Source organism: Heterocephalus glaber, unplaced genomic scaffold, assembly GCF_053883595.1.
Source record: "Heterocephalus glaber isolate CG9 unplaced genomic scaffold, H.glaber_assembly_v1.0 deba00001564, whole genome shotgun sequence".
NCBI classification, from domain to species: Eukaryota; Metazoa; Chordata; class Mammalia; order Rodentia; family Bathyergidae; genus Heterocephalus; species Heterocephalus glaber.
In genome coordinates, this window is record NW_028258351.1 from 7,430,402 (window position 1) to 7,451,209 (window position 20,808).

Below are 20,808 nucleotides of genomic sequence, written 5' to 3' on the forward strand. Positions count from 1 at the left end.
TAAAATCAGCAGCCATGAAAGGTGACTTTCAAGCATATGTCAGAGAAATAGAAAAAAATTTTTGAGGAAGATTCTTATGAACTAAGTTAAAAACTTGCATACCTTACATCACTTCAGTCTACATGAACTTAAGGCAAATACCATGCTTCACAATGTTGGACTTGTTTGTTTCATTAACTTGCTGGGTAAATTTGCCATCTCATGTTTCTTGATTCTAGAGCATTGTTTAAATTATGTGGAAAAATCCATAATTTGTTAACCCATCCTGCACTTTGTAAGTCACATGATTTAAGCATTTATTGTATGTTGTCTATCAGAAATATGTTTTAGAGATACAAAAAGTGAACAGAATCCTGTCATTGTCCATTTGTCATCTAGGTCTAGAAGGAAAGAGACATGGAAGTTATTACAGCAACATTATTCATACTGTGATTTAAAAAATATATATGGATGGCGTGCTACTAGAACTCAGAGGAGGACTGACCTGTTTTTTTGGAGAGTAAAAGAGAGCTTTCCTGAAGAGAAATTTCAACTACAGTATGAATAGGAAGTTGATAGGTAGATGTGGAGAGAAAAAGTCCACGAAGTCCCATGCTGAGGATTTTTTATTCTATTATGGTGGTGCTGAGGAGCCATTGAAGGATTTTAAGGAGGGAAATAACTTTGAGCTATAATATTTACATTTTAGAAGAGTGACTGGTGTTAATGAAGGGCATATATAAGTTTCATATGTATTGAGGAGGAAGAATCGATTGGTCTTGATATTTGATGTGGTACTGATGGAGTGAGAGTCTTGCTTAATTAACTTATCTTTCCAAAGCAGGAGTTTGGAGATGGTGGTGCTATCTACAAGACTAGAAATGTAAGTGTGGGTTGGAAGGTAACAGGTAGAGGCAGTGTGAGTTTTTTTTGTGAAATAGCATATAAAATTGTCTAGCAGCCAGATGGAATCAGAGTTTGAAAGCTTCCTAGAGTGATGTGTGCTAGGGATGGAGGTGGAGGTATCAGATCATCTGTATATGAGGACATTTGATACTTCTGAAGTACATGAGATCACCTATTGGAAAATGTGTAGAATGAGAAACGAGGGCAAATGCCACCTTTCAGAAGAAAAGTTTTGGCCTTCTGATTTGATTTGTTCCTCCAAAATGGTTTCTTTTTCCTCTTAATATATAAATGAAATATATGATCCTTGTAGAAAACTTGTAAAATACAAAAATATATAAAAATGATAAGATTCGGGCCAGGGATTTCGCTCAGTGGTTCTGCTGCCTGCTTCGCAAGCACAAGGTCCTGAGTTCAATACCCGGTACCAAAAAAGAAAAAAAAAAAATGATAAGATTCACTCACAATTCAATTCTCATTCCCCAGGAATATCACCGTTAACATCTGGAAATGTATTTCAGGCTTTTTTCTGCGTGTGTATTTTCTGCACAATTGAGGTAACACTAGATAAACAACTTTGTATCTTTTTTTTCATATAGCATTACTTCAGGCTCAATTGTAGTGTCATCTTATGTCATAAATAATATTGCACTTAATGTTTCTATATAAGGATTATTTCTCCTTTCATTATTTAAAATCACAATTTATTTTTCTCAGCATGGGTTCCTAGAGGAAGAATAACTTAATTAAAAGGTGTGAGAAAACCTGAAATGTTACATTTTATCCAATTGTTTTTCAAATTAGTTGTATCTATTTCTTTTCCCACTGACAGACAGTTCTAACATTTAAGAATTTTTTTGGAGGAAGGTCAGTACAAGAAATAGTTGAACTAGAAAGTAATAATATGAGAAAAACAAAGGGAGAGAATGTCTAGAGAGAACCATCGGCAGTAGTGCATGCTGTAGAGCTAGTTTCACATAAACAAAGAATGGGTGAGTCCATTGAGCTTGGTAATAGGAAGCATTAACGATATACACTGAGCTGAGGAGTATATGAAATGGATCTGGTTTATTCCAGAATCTTAGCTGTGAAGGGGAGGAAAGAAAGGGCTATTTGGCAAAGGGGCTACAGATTTGATAGAAGGTATTGTGGTATTTGTTTTTAAGAATGGGTGAGTTTAAGGGTCGACTCAGTGGCACCGTGCCTGCCTTGCAAGCACAAGGTCATGAGTTTGATCCCCGATACCAAAAAAAAAAGAAAAAGGTGAGTTTAAGCACCCATTGGAATTGATAATCATAGAACAAGATCCTTGAGGAAGTAAAGGAGGATAGGATCCAGAGCTTTGGGGCCACCTCTTTTTTAGGGACTGGAAAAACTGTGCTCAGGAATGGGGGTGAATGCTGAAAGTTAGTTTTTGTGTAATACATTTTATTTTGCTCTATGAGACAGAAGACAAGACATGGGCTAAGAGTGAGGAGATTGTAGAAATTTTGGCTAAAGATGAGAGTTAGATTTACTTTTAGATTGTAGGTAACTATCAAGGACAAGTATGAGGATCACAAGCAATGCTGAAGGTCCTCCTGACATGGAAAGCCATAGATTTATAGTTTCCAATTTGTCAACTAAGGAGATCCCTGCCCTCACCCCTGTGGCACTGAGGATTAAATCTAGGGCCTTAGCATGCCAGGCAAGCATTCTACCACTGAACTACACCCCCAGCCCATTTAGATTTCTTTGATGGCTCTCTGCAGTTCAGATGCAGAAGAGAAGCAGAATAACTATTGGGTATCTGAAATTTTTTCAATTTAAAATTTTTCAATTTTGACTAACTTTAAAGTGAGCACATAAACAAGAAGAAAAGAACCAGAGATTGACTCTCATAGTCAATTGGTGATCGAGCCCTATCCAGGCCTTGATAGGACTCTTCCCTTCAGATTCATTAGTCCTAGTAGTTAAAGTTTAGAAAAGTTTGTATATGACATCTCTTAGATAAGTGCAAAGCAAGGATGTATATCGATCTAATTGAAGGGGAGAAAGAAGCAGCATTTCTGTTACCTGTGCAAAGTTACTTAATGTTATTGAAAGTACAGTAATTGAATAGTCAGTGGAAGTGGTAGAGAAACAGTGAACAAGAAGGCAAAACAAAGCACTTACAAAAGCCACTTAGTTCGGGTACTTCTCAGATGTTTTATGTGGAAAACACTTAGGAAAAATGATATCAAATACAATTTTGTGTAAAAGTGAAATGGCTGCATTCTCCAGTGGTATATACAATGGGAAAAGAGTGGTACAGTAATTGAGAGCTGGTTTTTGTGGCATGTTGGAGGATGAGCAGTGGTCCATTTAAATATTAGTGGATGGGCCAGGGATTTAGCTCAGTGGTTTCTCCGCCTGCTACGCAAGTGCAAGGACCCGAGTTCAATCCCTGGTACCAAAAACAAAACAAAACAAAACAAAATAAATATTAGTGGATAATTATTATTTTTAAGAGAAAAGTTTGATTCTCTTAATATATTCTGAAGAAATGATGCTTTCTTTATCAAGCCCCCTATCATTTTTATCTTACATGGTTTGAGTGACATCAGTTTTCAGTGGATATAAATAACCATTCTTGGGAGCAGTAGCTTTTCAACTGGTTTGAAAGCCACTTGACAATGATGGAAAAAAATGTTACTTCCCAAAGGATTGCTGTAAGACTGATGATTTTTGTGCCAGTGGAAGGCCAGTTTCTACCACAAAAATTTTCCTGTAACCTTTCATGATTGAAAACATATTACTTGCTATTCAAAAACACAGCCAAATTAGTGAGGAGAGTTACTAAAATAACCCAAGGGTTAGACATGTAATTTGTGGATGACAAGTCATGATAGTAAAGTGTATTTCCCTCTGCGTTTTGTTTTAAATGGTAGCAGTGACATGAAACTCCACAATTCAGGCTTCAAACGTTTTCAAAGCTGTGAGATGGGCATACTTAATTTTTAAGGTACTGCCTGTTTCAAGTTGTACATATCTTACTGTATAATGTTTATTTCCAACAATTGATTTCTTACATTATATGGTAACTGCCTTTGCATATAACAGTGTTAGAGAGCTTGACATAGTCTTTGAAATGGTCATCTAGTAGCCTCTTTATTACAGGGTTCATTTTTGTAAGGCATATACTTTTGTTTTTCTTTTCTTTTTTTTTTTTTTTTTTGGTACCGGGGATCGAACTCAATCCTTGCACTTGTGCCACAGGTGGCGAAACCACTGAGCTAAATCCCCGGCCCTGTAAAGCATATACTTTAAAGCACAAATATATGGAACAGGGGACTTCTGTTAGAACCATCCCAGCTACACAGCATGACGGTAAGGGTAAAGGATGGAGACTGGTTAGAGAGTAACTGTAGCAGTAGCTGAAGTTGGCCGTAGTAACTGCCTAATTCCACACTAAACAAGAGAGTGCTCTACTGTAAGGACGGAATCAGTTCTAGATCTAGCATAATCAGTGGAGAGCTAATGATGGAATGCCTAATTCTTCACACTAGTGACCTCTGCAACTTCCAAAACATTCATCCTCTTGGTCACTCTGAAACTTGACTACCACAGAATGACATATCTTCCCAAGGAAATGTAAGAAGAGAGGTGAATTGACTCTTTTTAGTAACTTTTCATTTTGATATAACTGAAAATTTCACCAGAGTTAACCCTCACATACATTTCCCCCAAATGCACCAGTTGTTTTGCTTTGTGACTCCCCCATCCTCCACCCAGAATTAACAGTTACGGATGCCATGCTTCTCCTACCCCCAGGACTTCAGTGTATACCAAGAGCAGTGAGTCTTACATGACCACAACATACTTGTTAAAAGCAGAACATTTTACACTGGGTTAGGTAATAGTATTGTATCATATTTAGATTTTGCAATTTGCCACCAGTAATATTTTTTATAGTATTTTTTCCTGGTCCAAGATTCTTATCATATCTCTTATCTCATTTAATCGAAAGGAATTAACTTTTAGGTGGAATGGCGGGGAATACATTTTTTCACTGCATGCATTGAATTCTTTCACTGAATGTGTGTTTATTTCAGCATCTTCTCTGAAACAGAATGACTGGAGACCTTATATAGCAGGTAACCTGTAGGAAATACTTGCACTTTATGGCTCTTCACTTAATACATTTTTCAGCAGATGGATTACTTTCTGTGTAGGCAACCATTGGTTCTTATTGAGTCTTTCTGTACTGCTTTGTGCTGAGTGCAATATTAAGCCTTCTTTGGTTCTTGTTAAGATGTAATCACTGCTGTTTTATCCTGATGGGATGTTTTTGTAAGTTCTTGGTGAAACGGTTCCAAAGTTCCAAAGTATGTTTGCAGCTTGTCTTTAGCTAAGGAAAAATGACAAGTGGCCACCATATTTCAGCTTAAGATCAGCAATTCAGTTTCTTTCCACTGAGCTATAATTGTTCCCTGAAGTATGAGAACAAAGTGGCATATGTGTGTGATTTCAAAGTCATTCATAACCTTCACTGTGTTTGTTCCATTGAAAATTGCATGACAGCTTTTGGTACTAATGTTTCATTTTGTAAAAGTTTGGCAGAATTCACCTTCTACTTCCAGTTCATTCCCACAAGATATGAAGAAATTCCAAATTGAGATTTTTCTTTAAAAACTCATGTCCTAGGGCTGGGGATTTAGCTCAGTAGTGCTGTGCCTGCTTCAAAAAGCACAAGGTTCTGAGTTTGATTCCCGGTAATCCCCCCCCCAAAAAAGATTACTTTTGGGGGCTGAGGATTTAGCTCAGTGGTTCCGCCGCCTGCCTTGCAAGCAGGAAGTCCCGAGTTTGATCCCCGGTACTAACAAAAAAAAAAAAAAAAAAAAAGATTACTTTTGGGCCGGAGATTTAGCTCAGTGGTGCAGCCGCCTGCCCCACAAGTGCAAGGACCCGAATTCGATCCCCAGTACCAAAAAAAACCAACTGTACTGAAATCAATTATTTGATTGCATTTAGAACATGAGTTTTTAATGTGTATTTTTTGGTACCGGAGATCGAACTCGGGTCCTCATGCTTGCGCAGCAGGTGGCAAAATCACTGAGCTAAATCCCTGACCCCTTCAGGACAGTTTTTACAGGGTTATTTTGTTAATGTTATGATTCTATAAATTACAAAGATTAGAATTACATATAGTTACATATAGTGTTTTTATTCTGTTTTGGTTTTGGGGTTTTTTGGTACTGGGGATCAAATCCAGGACCTTTACACTGAATTACATCTCTAGCCCCTTTCTTTTTTCTTTTGAGACAGGGTCTTGCTAAGTCAATAGCTTGTCTAAGCTGGCCTCAAACTTGGACCCTCCTGCCTCGGCCTCCCAGAGTGCTGGGATTACAGGTGTGTGCTACCATACCTGGCTCTATTTTGTCTTCATTATTTAAATTTTTATAATTTTTTTGCTGCAAAATGATACAATGTTCTTCCCAAAGTGTACCTAGCTAATATGCTTTCTTAATATTTATATTTTCAGTCTCCTTCCCTTTTTATTTAATCATCTGAAAGCTTTTGATAGTTTTGTGCATAAAATGAACAACTTTTATGACTATCACTAGTGTAATTTTTACAAGAATATTCATAGTAAAATTTTAACATGTAAGGCACAGAATTTTTTCATCCCAAGATACATATAGACACTAACCTACAACCTGTATTAATAAATTTTGGTGACATGCTTTGCTCCTATTGCTCATTATTATGCTGACTAGCTATAACCATAGTAGTAAGGAGTGTGATTACAATGAGGTAGGTGCTGTATTCTGCTATTTTCATGTCAGAGGCCAAGACCAAAGTCACAGGAGGTGTTCCTCTAACAGCTAACTTCTTGTCTTTTTGCATTAGGCCCTAATTGCATCACAAGGCTGTTCCTGAACTCTTAGACACAGAGCCTATGTGGGGCAGGACAGACACCAAAATGCAATCTTATTTCTGTTAGGAAGGAGGAGAGTGTGAATAGGTTGAGGTAGGCCACCTGCAGAAGTCACTGTGCTGTGCTTCAGGCTGTTTTTGTGCCCCTCTCCCACTACTCAGTGTTCTCCAGCTACCCCAGGCACTTCTGTTACCAGAATTCAGCAGTTAATTCTTGTCACGTAGAGCAGGATCATCACATAATGTTTTCCTTTCTGTCAGGGAGGCAAAGCAAGGATTTAGAAAGCCACCAATGAATGGAAAATGTTATTGGAGGGAGACTCACACCATTTCTATGCCGATGGAAGTATTCTGTGTCTAGACTGTCCAGTACAGTAGCCATCAACCACATGTGGCTCTTGAGCCCTTGAAAAGTGGCTTTTATAACTGATGAACTTATTTCATTTTAGTTTATTTAAATTTAAATAGCCATGTGTGACTGGTGGCTGCCATCTTGGGCTATGCAGGCTAGGAGTGTCATTCTCCCATCTGAGACCCTGGACCTCTCTGTCCCTCCACCTCTTCTAACTCAGGCTGTTTGTCTTAGAAATGAGGGTTACACTTCCCCTAGCTTCCTCACAGCCTTGCATTTAGGAGCTCTTTGAAAATATAAAAGAACATTAGCAAAATTATGGCACTTGTCTTTTTCCATAGCAAAACTGGAAACACCCACATGATTAATGACCTCAATCTTGTTACTTCTTGTTACAAGGATAAACCTGGAGTCTATTAGGTATATAGGGAAAGGAAACAAAAATAATCCGTTATTGTTGTTACAGTATTGAAACTGAAACTTACTAGCTCTTAAAGAGGTTTCAAAGTGGAGTTGTTTCTGGTTCTTCGTTTGTATGTTTTTGTGGTGCTGGGGATTGAACCCAAAGCCTTCACACTAAGCTACATCCCCAGGGATTTTTAAAAAAAATTTTATTTTGAGATAGGGTCTCACCTAGGTCTTACCCAGGTTGGACTCAAACTTGCAGACCTCCCAGAATGCTGTGATTACAGGTATGTACCACTATGCCTGGCTTGACGATGGAGTTTGTAAATGAAAAAATAATTTTTTTTGGTACCAGGGATCGAACTCGGGACCTTGCGCTTGCGAGGCAGGTGGCAGAACCACTGAGCTAAACCCCTGGCCCAATATATGATCTTTATTTAAAAAAAGGAGTCAAGACAGAAAAAGACCAAGAAGGGAAAGTAAAAGACACAATATCTCATCACCCAGAATAGCCATTATTAAATTAGCTTTCTAGATTTTTAACATATGGGTATAACTATTTTAAAACACAAATATGGACATATCTTGTTTAGCCTATATTTTTTTCATTAAAAATATACTGGCATTTTTACATATCAGTAAATATCTACTTATTAAATATAGATTTCTAATTACATAGTACAAATTTATAGGAAGTTCACAATTCAAGCTTTATAAGAATATAAAATGTATTAAAAAAAGGTATTCCAAAATTTACTGTCTCCTCATGACATTCTTGGTTGGTATTTATTTCTTTTATCTGTGTATATACTTATGTATTCATATTACTTTAAAATTTATTTCTATAAAAACTAGACCACAGTATACATTACTGTTCTCAAACATACTTTTTTCACTTAGCACATGTTTTATATGCAAATAATTATATATGTATATATATTCCATATACTGGAATATTCTGGAATATTTAACTGGTTGGTGACGTGATTTAAATTATTATTCAATTATTTTTCCAATAAAGATCACTGTTCTGATAAATATCCACCACATATATAGTCTTTTTTCTTAATATAGATTCCTATAAGTAAATTAAAAGGTCAAAATATATGTACTTTTTTATATTTAGTGCTAGATTGCCCTGTGGAAAAGTGACATTAATTCAGCCAGGAATGAGAGTGTCTTCCAAGTGAATATTGTCATATTTATTTGGAGGAGGAAAAATAATTTTACCATCATTAATGAATTTTTCTTCATGTTAATCCTAGATTGAAATGTGACTAAATGAGCCTATGTGTGTATATATGTGTCCTTAGGAAATAGTAGATCTGACATTTTGCCTGTAGTACCTTGATGAAACTCTGCCATTCCTTAGGTCCTGATTCCTGGATGTGTAAACAACTCCTTCCTCTCTTATGTCTCTCCCTTCTATTCCCCTACAAGATAGAGGAACAGAAAACTTGGTGGCTTTGTGTTTCCTTGGTATACTACATAGAAAATATGATTTTATGACTAAAAAACATAAGGCTAGTAGACAGTACTAAGCATTCCATTTGATTCATTTAACATCCCATGACTAAATTGGTAGGTTATTGTGCAGCTTTAAATACATTTTATGTGGACATACACTCCACTTCCCCATTAGTCACAGGAGTTTGTTCTGTATGGGTACTCAGGGTGGCCTGTGAGCTTTAGAATAAGATGCTTGTCTGCTTTGGCTAAATGAGTTCTTTGTCAAGAGTATTTCCCAGGTGCAGGTATACACACACACACACACACACACACACACACACACGCATCTCCACACATACATTTTAAAAGTGGGATTTAAGAGTTTTAAAGAAAAATAGAAATTAGACAAATGACAGTATAACAGTATGGATTGAAAACCTGTGTAGTGAAAGAAATAGTAATTTGGGTTAAGAAGAATCTTGGGGCACTTTCTAACAGAAATTGGATATTTACCGGAATTTTGAAGGTGGTGAGATGTTGAAGTGTGAGTAGTAGTGGTGGGCAAGCACATTCTGAATGACAGTAGGGAGGAGGCATGTAAAACATAAGAGGAAGTTTGGGCACCTGAGGCATCTTGGAAGTGGCATGCAGCTTCGTCTGATAGAGGTAGATCATTTAGGCTGTGAGGCAGAATGCTGATAGTTGAGGCAGGGAGCACTGAAAGTTTATAAAGATAAAGATTGGAATAACTGAATATTTCTCATCAAGAAACTATCAGAAATCTCTTCAATCCAGCATGCAGCTATCTCTTAAGAGACCTAAGTGACCCCTGCCCACTGGGGCACTCCTGAAATTAACTGTTGGAGAAACCTTGCAGCCAGGCAGATTTATCATGCTTTACATCCCCTGTGCTCTTGGTTATCTCTCCAAATGCCACCTATTTTCTTGTTCTCATACTGCTTCCTGCCTCTTCTTTCTGTCCCAGGACCATCAAGCCAAGATCATTGTATCCTTGTCTTCTCTGCCTTAATCTGTAGTGTCCCACAGTCCTTCTTGGGGACTTGTCTCACCCAGTAAAACCTCATCACTTGACTTCTCAATCTTTTCTTCTAATTTGCTTCTATAGTTCCAATATTAGGGTTGCCAAGACTTGCTGGAGAAAATGATGGTACCGCACAGATGGGTCCCAATATGTGTACAGTTGCTAACCACACTGAGACCTTAAAATTGCCAGACATTCCTCCTATGCTTCCCTAGTCTGCCCTTTTTCTTACTTTGCCTAATGTCTCTTTTATGGTCTTTCCATTAATCTTATATTCCTATCCTGCCCCACCCTCCTGCATCACTCATCTGCTTCTCTGAGAAGTTGTGCAGGCCTGAACTCCTACTTCCTGCTGGTGCATCTAAAGACTATGTTCCTTCCAAGTACAGGAGGCACAATTTAAAATACAAACTTATCCTCCCTTTTGGTCACTGTTGATTGGTCAACAATCTCTAGCTGTGCGTAGGGCTAGAGAGCACACCTGTAATCTGAACACAAGTTAGGAAGCTTACTCTGCAGTGTTCTTGGAGGGCGCACCTGTAACTCACACCCAGGTGGGAAAGCTCTGTGCTGTATCTGGTTCCAGTTCTTTACGTGGCCCCAGCCTGGGTCCTGTGGGATGCCCATATGTCCTGTATACCAGTTCGTGCAGCTGCCTTCCTAATCTCCCCTGATGCCTGTCCTGTGTGTTCCAGTAACACCCTGGGGCCTAGACTGTAGTTATCTAATTATTTGTCTGTATACTGTGGTGTGCATGAGCTCCAGGAGAATAGGGAGTGCATCTATCTTTTCATCTTTGTGGCCTCAGTGCCTCAAGTGGAATAAACATCTCCTGAATGAAAGAATTATGTTCCGCCCACGTGAGGAGATTAACAAGAAAATTGCAACTGAAACAAGATCTTATATGTAAAAATTCTTCCTTTCTCAAGGAGACAACTTTGAATGGGAGCCCTGGAAGAGAAAGTGCATGAGAACTATGTCTTGTTGGCATTATCTACCTAGTAGTTTTGTCAGACCATCACATCTTTCCATTCCTTACATTTTGACTTGAATTAGATAGCTCAGTATTCATATTAGACAATGAGACTCAACCTGTTTTCAGAAAAACAAATCTCCTGTGGAAAAAATGCATTAAAAATCATGAGAATAAATGTAGTTCTATTAATATGGGCAGCTTCTTTGTTTTGTCCACCGGCAGCATTCTCTGTCCCTACTTGAGCATACTAGGAGGATTCGTGTCTTTCTTATAGGGTGAGGCTCCTCCTCCAGTCTCATTCATTCTTTCTTCCTCTTTACCTCTCATTTGCCAACTCTATTCCAGCTCAGAGTGTCCAGTTCCCAGCTTCACTTCAATAAATGTGTGAGAGAATCTGTACTGATGAATTGAAGCCACACACACTTACTACTTATTTAGGTTAACCCAGTTTTAAAGTATTTAAAAGCCAAGGGCTGGGGCTTTAGCTCAAAGTTAAAAATTTTTTAAAAAGAAATTCTTTTTTTTTTTGGTACTGGGGATCGAACTTGGGACCTTCCACTTTTGAAGTAGGCAGTGGAAAAAAAACAAAGAAATTCTTAACAGTACTGTTTAATGAACAGTTAACTCCAAACAACTCAATGTGTTTATGTCCTAATCTAGTTGTTTGAAAAAATAAATACTGAATGAAATAAAAAATAAAGTACTTAAAAGCCAGGCATGGTGATGCATGCAATAATCCCAACCCTCTGGAAGGCTAAAGCAGGAAGACCACAAGTTCGAGCTGAGCCTGGGCAACTTAGTGAGACCCTGAATATAAAATAAAAAATAAAAATGAAAAGAATTTGAGATGTAGCTCAGGGCAAAGGCCCTGGGTTCAATCCCTAGTACCACCACAACAAACAAATATAAAGCACTTAAAATTTCTGCCAGGCTCTTTTCCACTTCTTTGGTTCTTAGGCCACACTACTGTGCCTTATAGTTATTTTGGTAACTCTACAGCCTGCTTCGAATTATGGTTGTTTTTTAAATTCATTTCTTGGCTTTGGAAAAATAAGATTTTTTTCTTTCTTGTGACCCAAGTGTACTTCTACTTACTTTGTTTTAAACACTATCCATATGGCTCTCTCCAATAGATTACTGTACTTTCTTAGTTTAGGCTTAGTCCTTTTTTACTTTTGCTTCCCTTTGACTGTTGACATTTACATTTTAGCTCTAGCTGTTATGGTTCCCATCCTGCCTTTTTCCCTTTCAGTTTTTGTTTGTTTTGCTAATAACCATACATTATCTTTACAAAAATATGTGATGGAGATATGACTTAACAGCAGTTGTTTAAAAATCATAGAGAAGCTTGGTGTGGTGGCACTTGCTATAATCCCAGCAAACGGGAGGCTGAGGCAGGAGGACTGCTGTGGGTTTGAGGGCAGCCTGGGCTACATAATGAGTTCAAGTCCAGTCTGAATTACAGAGCAAGAACTTGTCTCAAAAAACCTAAAAAAAGAGGGGGGGGAAATTATACGTAATCAAGTTGTAATTCTTCACAAGTTAATTGAAACTGCATTTACAAATAAAATTACAATTGAATTGGAGTGGAATTAAATGTGTAGGAGGGAACTTGACTAATTTTAGAGTTAATCTGGAAAAATAAGTATGTGATGGTAACATAGTAAAGTTTGAAAAAGAACAGTGTTGAGTTAGAGTTTTAATCTTCCTCAAAGTCCTAACACTCCTTGGCTATACTCATGACTTCCTTTAACAAATTACTCTTCATCTTACAGCCAAGAAGTCCTTCTAAATGCATATTTGAACACTTTGCTCCTGGGTTACAGGATGTTCTGGCTTGCCTTGCCCTCAGGATGAAGTACAGAGTCATTTTTAAGGTCTTAGAGATGCAACACGACCCCACCCTTCTCTCACCTGAGCTCCCACCACACTTGCCTTCCCACTCTGGGCTGCAGTCAGAATAAATGTTCTCCCTCTCTTCTAGTGCCCCCTTGTCTTTCACTTCCAGATCTTTCAACACGCTGTTTCTTCTACTCAGCCATGGACAGCATGCCTTCCAGGAAGCTTTTCCTCATTCCTCAGGTCCTCTTTCGAGTCCCTTTTATACATTCCTTAGCTCCCTGTACTTTTGTCATACTTACCACACCATCATGTCGCCATCTAGTTATTTCTCTCCGTTTTCCCACTAGCCTGTAAGCATTGTAGAGCCAGGAACCAGGTATGTCTCCTTCACCATTTTATCCAGAGGATCCAACATGATGTAAGTACTCAGTAAATCTTGGTCAAATGAAGACATTATGATGCTATCACAAGAATAGGCAAACAGTCACATATGGTGGTGTACCCCTGTAATCCCAGATACTTGGGAGGCTGAGGCAGGAACATCACAAGTATGAGACCAGCCTGGGCAACTTAGCAAGACCCTGTCTGAAATAAAATAAAAGGGTGGGGCTGTAGCTCAGGCTTCCCGGGTTCAATGTTCAGTACTGGGCGGGGGGGGGGGGGGGGGGAGACAAATTGATGCAACTGTAAGAGCATCCTGGAAGTACACTAATTTTTTTTTTAAATGATGGATTGTAAATTTAAAAAGAGAAAGAATATTTATTTGATAAAGTTGATTGCCACAGCTGGTTTTCAGTTGGGAAAAAGATCAGGTTTAAGGGTGGTGGTTTAATGTAGTACTTCCCCAAAATAGATTGCTAAGGAATTAGATAAAAATTTTTAAAAAGTTGTAAGGAGATAGATATGAGTATTTATGAGGAAATACTGATCTTTATAGGGAATACTTTAAAGGGAGTGTTGTAGGGAAGAGACATTTCTAAGCTTAGATTTGATCACAGACTCAACTACATAAAAATTTAAAAAGCGCAAACCATACTGCACCTCAGGAAATGACTGCTATAAATATAAAATAACATTAAAATCTAGTAAAATATTATATGAAAAGAAAATCTCAATACTCAGAGTAAATGAAAAAACTCTTAAAGACCCCTTGATAAATGCACATATGCAAAATGAACAATTTATAAAAGTAAAAATATAATTTTCCTAGTAATCACTGAACTAAACATTAAAATAATAAAATACTGATTTTTCCCCCTATTAGAATGATAACGAATTTTTTAAAAAGCCAGAATCAATGAGAACATGGTGAGTGGATCTTCTCATGCATTGTTGGGTACCAGTACCAGTTGACAGGATTCTTTGAGAGGTAGCCCGTCTCTGCCTGTATCAATACCAAGTAGTTATTCTAGTTCTATGAATCTAGCTTAAGAAAAAAAAATTAGGTATAGGTAAAGCTTTGGGTTTGTCATCAAAGTGTTAAGTTACAGCAAAAATTAGAAACAGTCTATATATCTAATAGTATGAAAGTAATTAACAGTGTCATACATCTGATGAGCCACAGTTTTGGAAAAGATTTTTATAATACATATATCTGATGAAGGACTCATAGCCAGAACATATGAAGAACTCTCACCAATAAACCAAAACCCAAAGCCTGTTCGTTAAAAACAACAACAAAAGAGGCCAAGGATTTAACTCAGTGGTGCCATGCCTGCCTGGCAGGTGCAAGGTCCTAAGTTTGATCTCTGATACAGGGGGTGGCGGGTGGGGGTGGGAGAAACAACCCCAATAAAGAACCAAACAGGCCCTTTACAAAGAGGATAAACAAATAATCAATGAACATAAAGTCCACAATATCATTTCATATTAGGAAAATGGAAGCTAAAACCACAACTAGATAGTTCATACAATTATCAGAATGCCTGACATTAGAAAGACTGACAAAAATCAAATACTGGTGAGGATGTGAAGCAACTGGAACTCTTAAACAACTGCTGACAAGAGTATAAATTAATTCAATTACTTTGGAAAACTGTTTGGCAGAATCTCCTCTGGCTAAATTTATATTCACCCTATGGCCAGCATTTTTCCTCCTCATGATATACTCAGGAGAAAGAATTTGTGTGTCTACCCAAAGACTTAAACAGGAAAGCAACTCTATTCAGTGTAGCTAAAAGTTGAAATAACCCACATGTTCATAAACAGGAGAATGGATTAATAAATTGTGGTATATCCCTATGTAGAAGACTGGGAGGCATTAATAAAAGAACAAATTAGTGCTGTAAGAATGACTGTCACTGACATGGTGAACAAAGGCAGACAGATCAAAAGAGTAAACATTAGATGATGCTACTGATAACAGTAAAAGAACAGGCAGTGGGCCAGTGGTTATCTCTGGGTGGGGGAACTGAGTAAGAATAAACACAAAGGAACCCTCTGATGTGATGAAAATATCTTACATGGTGATCTATAGGGAAGTTACATATACACATATGTAATATAAAAGTCCAAATTTGTGTATATACATATATCCAAATTCTAACAAACAGTACACTTTTATATTCCAGGTTTTTTTAATTTTGGAAAAATAACGTGTTCTTGAGCAGGGAATTGGAGGGAACTTCAGAGGAGGTAACATTGGAGTATTGAATGGTTGGTTAATGAATATTTACCAAGTAGCCAGGCAGGGAATGGTATCTGGGGGAAGGGAGGGTGCCGCTGAGTTTGATGTACTACTTGTCAAGGTATGTTTGAGACCAGTTCATGCAGGACCTTGTATACCCTTTTTTAGACAATGGAAAGCTATTGAAGAAATTTAACCATTTATCAGTCCAATTATTTAAAGACAGGATGACCAAAAGTTGCATATTTTTTCATTAATTTTTATAAGATAATGACAGTTTTATCAAATTTATTCAGTACAAGAATCAACTGGTTGAAATGACACCTGCCCAAGTGACTCTCAGGACAGTCATTATGTAAACAAATGCACTGCTCCAGTGATGCTTGGGGTAAACTGATGAGTGTTTAAGAAAGGGAATAGCATTTATTTTGCCCTAGTGTGTGAGACACACAGCTGAGAGGATTGTTGACAGTATGCTACTTAAAAGAATACTGTAATTCTCAGGTGGCAGCTGATGAAGGTTGAGGGGGTGCGTGATAGTGCATTTAGAGTTGGACTGCACATTGGACATTCCTGAAGTTGACTAAAGAGGTCTTGATAACAAATTGCCTGATTGATTTAGAAAGCAAGGAAGAAAGAATTGAGGATAATTTCCAGTTTGCTAGCTTGGGAAAACTGTCACTGATCTTGGCCAAACCTATGGGTACCTTTTGATCATGGCTGTAAGAGCACAGGAGCTGGACACCTTCATTTGACTCTTAAGCTCCCTGAGGGCTGGTACCCAATCTGCTTGTCACTGCTGTTTTTCCCAAGGATAATGAATTAATAACCTGCCATCCCTCCCAAAGTACCTACTGATTTGGTGACAATTCATGAACTTCTCTGTCCTGTACGTAATATTGATCAAGTTAAACAATATCAGATATTAAACTTTGGAGAAGGTCATTCATTTGTTCATTCAGCAGATGTTTTATCAGATGTCTAATACATGCCAGGCGGGAGCAGAGTGAATGAGGAGGAGAGTAGGTAGGACATGCAGCCAGAGCTGTGGGAGGATTGGAGTCAGAAAGGGTGGTGGAAAGATTTGACATTTTTCTGAATTGGGAAGCTGTCGGAGGGTTTGTGCAGAAGACTGACATGACGTGACTTACACATTAACAGAATCCATCTGGCTGCTGTTTTGACAACAAACTAACAGGGGAGGCCACAGCAGAGGCAGGGAGGCTGTTGAGGAAGCTGTGCAGTAATAACCCAAGTGACAGATGATGGTATGTGGTGAGAAGTCATCAGATTCTGGATGTATTTTAAAGATAAATATTGCTAGCACATCAGAGATGGGGAGTGGAAAACAGGAGCAGGTTCAGGGCAGTATCAGGAGCTCAGTTAAATGTCATGTTGGAAATGCTAAGTAGGCAGGTTGGATATATGATCCCGAGGAGCAGAACAGAAGCCCAGGCTGGAAATATAAATTTAATTCCGAGGGAACTTGTTGCTAGACACAGTTTATGATGTGAACACCCAAAACTCAAGGCAGGGCCATATACACACTATTTTAGAATCCTATAAAGGTCCTTTGAGAAAATTTTAGATTATGTTTTGCAGGCAGAAAAATACTTGGTCAAGTAAATTAGGCTCTTCTTAAGAGTTACTTGCATTTTAAAGGACAGTGAGTTCTTAAATCATGTACAGTATAACTTTGTGTGTATGTGGGGAGGTGCATATTGAGGATTGAACCCAGAGCCGTCACACTAAGCTACATTCCCAGCCCTTTTTTTTTTGAGACAGGATCTCAGTAAGATGCTAAGTTGCCTAAGCTGGGCTTGAACATATGATCCTCCTGCCTCAGCCTCCTGGAGTGCTGAGATTACAGGTGTGTGCCTCCATGCCCAGCATAACCTCTATTCTTTACATTTGCTTTTAGTTTAAAACACCATTGAGGTCTATCCTGGTGGGGCTTCTTCAGTAGTTGCACATCATTGGAAACACCTCATAAAGTAACTGTGGTTTTGCTTTACTCACAGGACCATTTCTTAGGTCTGAGGGAAGGAACTATAAGACAGCTAACAAAAAGTAAGACCTAACATTTTTTTAAAGCTTATGTATTAACATATCCCATAGGTCTGTACCATTCCTGAGTGATAACTTAGGAATGAATATGATTTAAAGTCATTCATGTTTAAAGAAGGTTGTCAGTAATTGAGAACCAGGCAGATCTATCTGCCTTAAAAGAGATCCTAAAGAGAATTACTTGAAGAAATTAGACCCAAAGATCCTTGGTGGAGAATTTTGAGGTTGTCATTACTGTGTCCATAATTCAGGTAGAGATAAAAGTAGTCCAAATTATAAAACCACGGGCTGATACGTGGATTAAGCATCAGTTACTTTTTTTTTTGATACCGGGGATTGAACTCGGGACCTTACGCTTTCAAGGCAGGCAGCGGAACCACTGAGCTAAATCCCTGGCCCCATCAGTTACTTTTAAAAAACAGACTATTTTGAAGATAAATCTTGAACTTCAGCCTTAGAAAAAATAAAATGACCTTGATGGTTATTAAAAGAATCAGAGCAGGTGAAATTCCTTAAATAAAATTTTATTGACTTAAAAATAAAACCTGCTTTTTTCTCCAGTCAGTAAAAATTAGTGAAACTGACCATTTTTCATGCAGCTGCCATTAAGTCTTCACATTCATTTCTTATCTTGGTTTGCTCTTCTCCTCAATGTGTGTTCACAGCCTGCAAGTTAATTTTAACAAATGCAAAATATATATTTAGGAAATAATGCAGAGTACACCAGACTTAATCTCTGATTTATGGAATAATAACTACACTTGATCTTAGCCAAAAGGCCAAGAAGCGATATATGGAATAATAACTATAAGAAGATTGGGAGCTATAAGTCATGTTTAACCTTTTTTATTGCTACACACTTCAAAATATATAACCACTGATACTTTCTTTAGTGTACCATTACTTTGAAAATTTGACTATTATTTATGTTGGTAAATAATTATAGAAAACAGCCATCTTGGTATAGTGATATAAAATGAAGATTTATTTATTATTGAAATCTTTTACCCTTTTAATGTTTATCCTCACATATATGATTTTTTTTTTTGGTACTGGGGATCGAACTCGGGATCTTGCGGTTGTGAGGCAGGCAGCGGCACCCTTGAGCTAAATCCCCGGCCCCAGCATACATGATTAATTACCATTTAGTAAGTGTATATTGTGGTGAGCATTTAGACATGTGTGGGAAATTGGGGGCAATTGTTTCAGACACCACCTGTCAAAGAAAAATATAGAGACTGAGTTGATGAAAGAATTTCATTCATTTTTCTAAGGAAGATTTATGGAAAGCCAATTATGCATTAGGCGTTTCATCTAATGGATATTAGATGTAAAAACAACAACAAAAAAAACAACAACTAAAGAGAGTCCTCCAGAGAGGATGTGGGCTGAGGAAAATAGAATCAAGAGTCACCTGGAAGTACTATCACTGGATTCCACTCAGCTCACATCATGGACTTAATTGTATCAACTAACATTCATGTAAGGTCTTTGTGTGAAGCATAGTTTAAGCACTTTATGTGAATTAACTCTGAACAGTACTACTAAAGTGGATACCCTAAATTATCTCCATTTTGCACCTGAGGAAACAGAGACAAAGAGAGGTGTAATTTGCTCAAGTTCAGGAAGCTTGGAATGGTAGAGGCAGAACTTGAACTGTGGTAGTTATGACTTTTTTGACTACTTCCTTCCTGCCAGGCTTTGTGCTAAATGCCTTTGTAACTTCACTTAGTGACTCTGTAACCCTACATAGAAGATAGTTGCCCCCACTTTATACATGATACTGCAGAAGCTTAGAGAGATGATTATCCCAAATCACACATCTAGTAAGTGGCTGAGCTGAGTTGAGGATTACCTTATCTCACCTGGAAAAAGCAAGGAGGTGGTGAAAAATGCCTTGCCCTTATGTGTAATGATAATGGCATCCTTGGTTACCCAGCTAGGCCAGCCATTCAAATTCCAGGAAAGGAAAGCAGCAGGTCACTGTGAACTTTAAATATTTGCTAAAGAATAATATGTAAACCCAAGTACTAAAACCCCAGTGTAAATTATTTTTAGTATGTAGAAGGCAATCCATTTGGAGCACAAATTGAGTTAATAAACACAATACTGTACAATATTTTTATTGTACACAATTCTTGTCATTGCCCTGTGTCACATCAGTGATTACATTGTGGTTTTTTGGGGGGGGCCTTGTTTATTCAAATTTACTTTGTAAGTGATTGTAAACCATCATTCCAAAAACAAATTAGTATAAACCTGGTGAACATGTTCTTCTTTCACAGATATTTTAATGGAATGACTAAGTCTTGCATTATTTGAAAACACTGCTTCAGCAGCTTGAGTTCTCCTAAGCAGAGTTCACAAATTAATAAGAACAAAAAAGAAGTAAATTCCATCTGTGAGGATTTACCTGGATGGCATTAGGAGAGGGTACTTTTCAGAGGTTTCCTGAAGTAAAGGCTCAACATGATCTAACATAGCAAAAATATAACAAAAATCTATTCTTCTTCCTCCAGGTAAATATCATTCACTTCAAAAATGTTATTCTCCTCAGCAGAATTTTGAAAGTATTTCTGATTAGTTTGGCATCCTGTCAAATTGCTGCTTAGTGGTATGACAATCTTTTTTTTTTTTTTTAATCTGAGACAATACGGGCCAGGGATTTGGCTCAGTGGTTTTGCCGCCTGCTGCGCAGGTGCAAGCTACCTGAGTTCAATCCCCAGTACCAAAAAAAAAAAAATCTGAGACAATATTTCTTGTGTCTGTTGACCACAGGTCACTAATATGTTTATACAAATTTCATCTTTCCTTTTTGCATTTATGTCCATTTTTTTAAAATCCTTTTTCCTGTGGAAAATCAGAAAATCTTGGAAAAAAAGAAAAAAATTATAATTCTTCCATTTAGTGATAACCATTCTTAAGATTTTGTGTTTAGCTACCCAGGCTTTATATATATATTTAGATAAATGTCCTCATGATTTCAAAAATAATGACTTTATATCACAAACAGTACAAAATATCTTTTATTATGTCCTTAATGTCTTTTTATGTCTCTGCAGCATTATTTTTCTGACTGCTTTTTTTCTGACTGCCAGGGATCGAACTCAGGACCTTGTGCTTGCGAGGCAGGCAGTGGAACCACTGAGCTAAATCCCTGGCTCTGCAGCATTATTTCTTTCAGCTTCATGTTCTGCTGTTCAGAGAATTACTTCTGCTTTCCCTCTTGTGGTCATCCTGAATTTGATTCAATGATAGCACCTCCT

General features: G+C 37.7%; 1 protein-coding gene, 1 non-coding gene and 1 pseudogene across 5 annotated transcripts in view; 2 read left to right on the top strand and 1 right to left on the bottom strand.

Moving 5' to 3' along the window:
• The window catches only part of Myo1d (myosin ID), a 334,710-nt gene that overhangs the window by 21,855 nt on the left and 292,047 nt on the right, over positions 1-20,808 (top strand). The window lies entirely within an intron of this gene.
• LOC147823804 (small nucleolar RNA SNORA18) lies at positions 17,408-17,537 on the top strand. The gene has a single exon (XR_015443325.1). It is a non-coding gene; the product is annotated as a small nucleolar RNA SNORA18 (small nucleolar RNA).
• On the bottom strand, positions 18,174-18,333 carry LOC147823805 (U2 spliceosomal RNA; annotated as a pseudogene).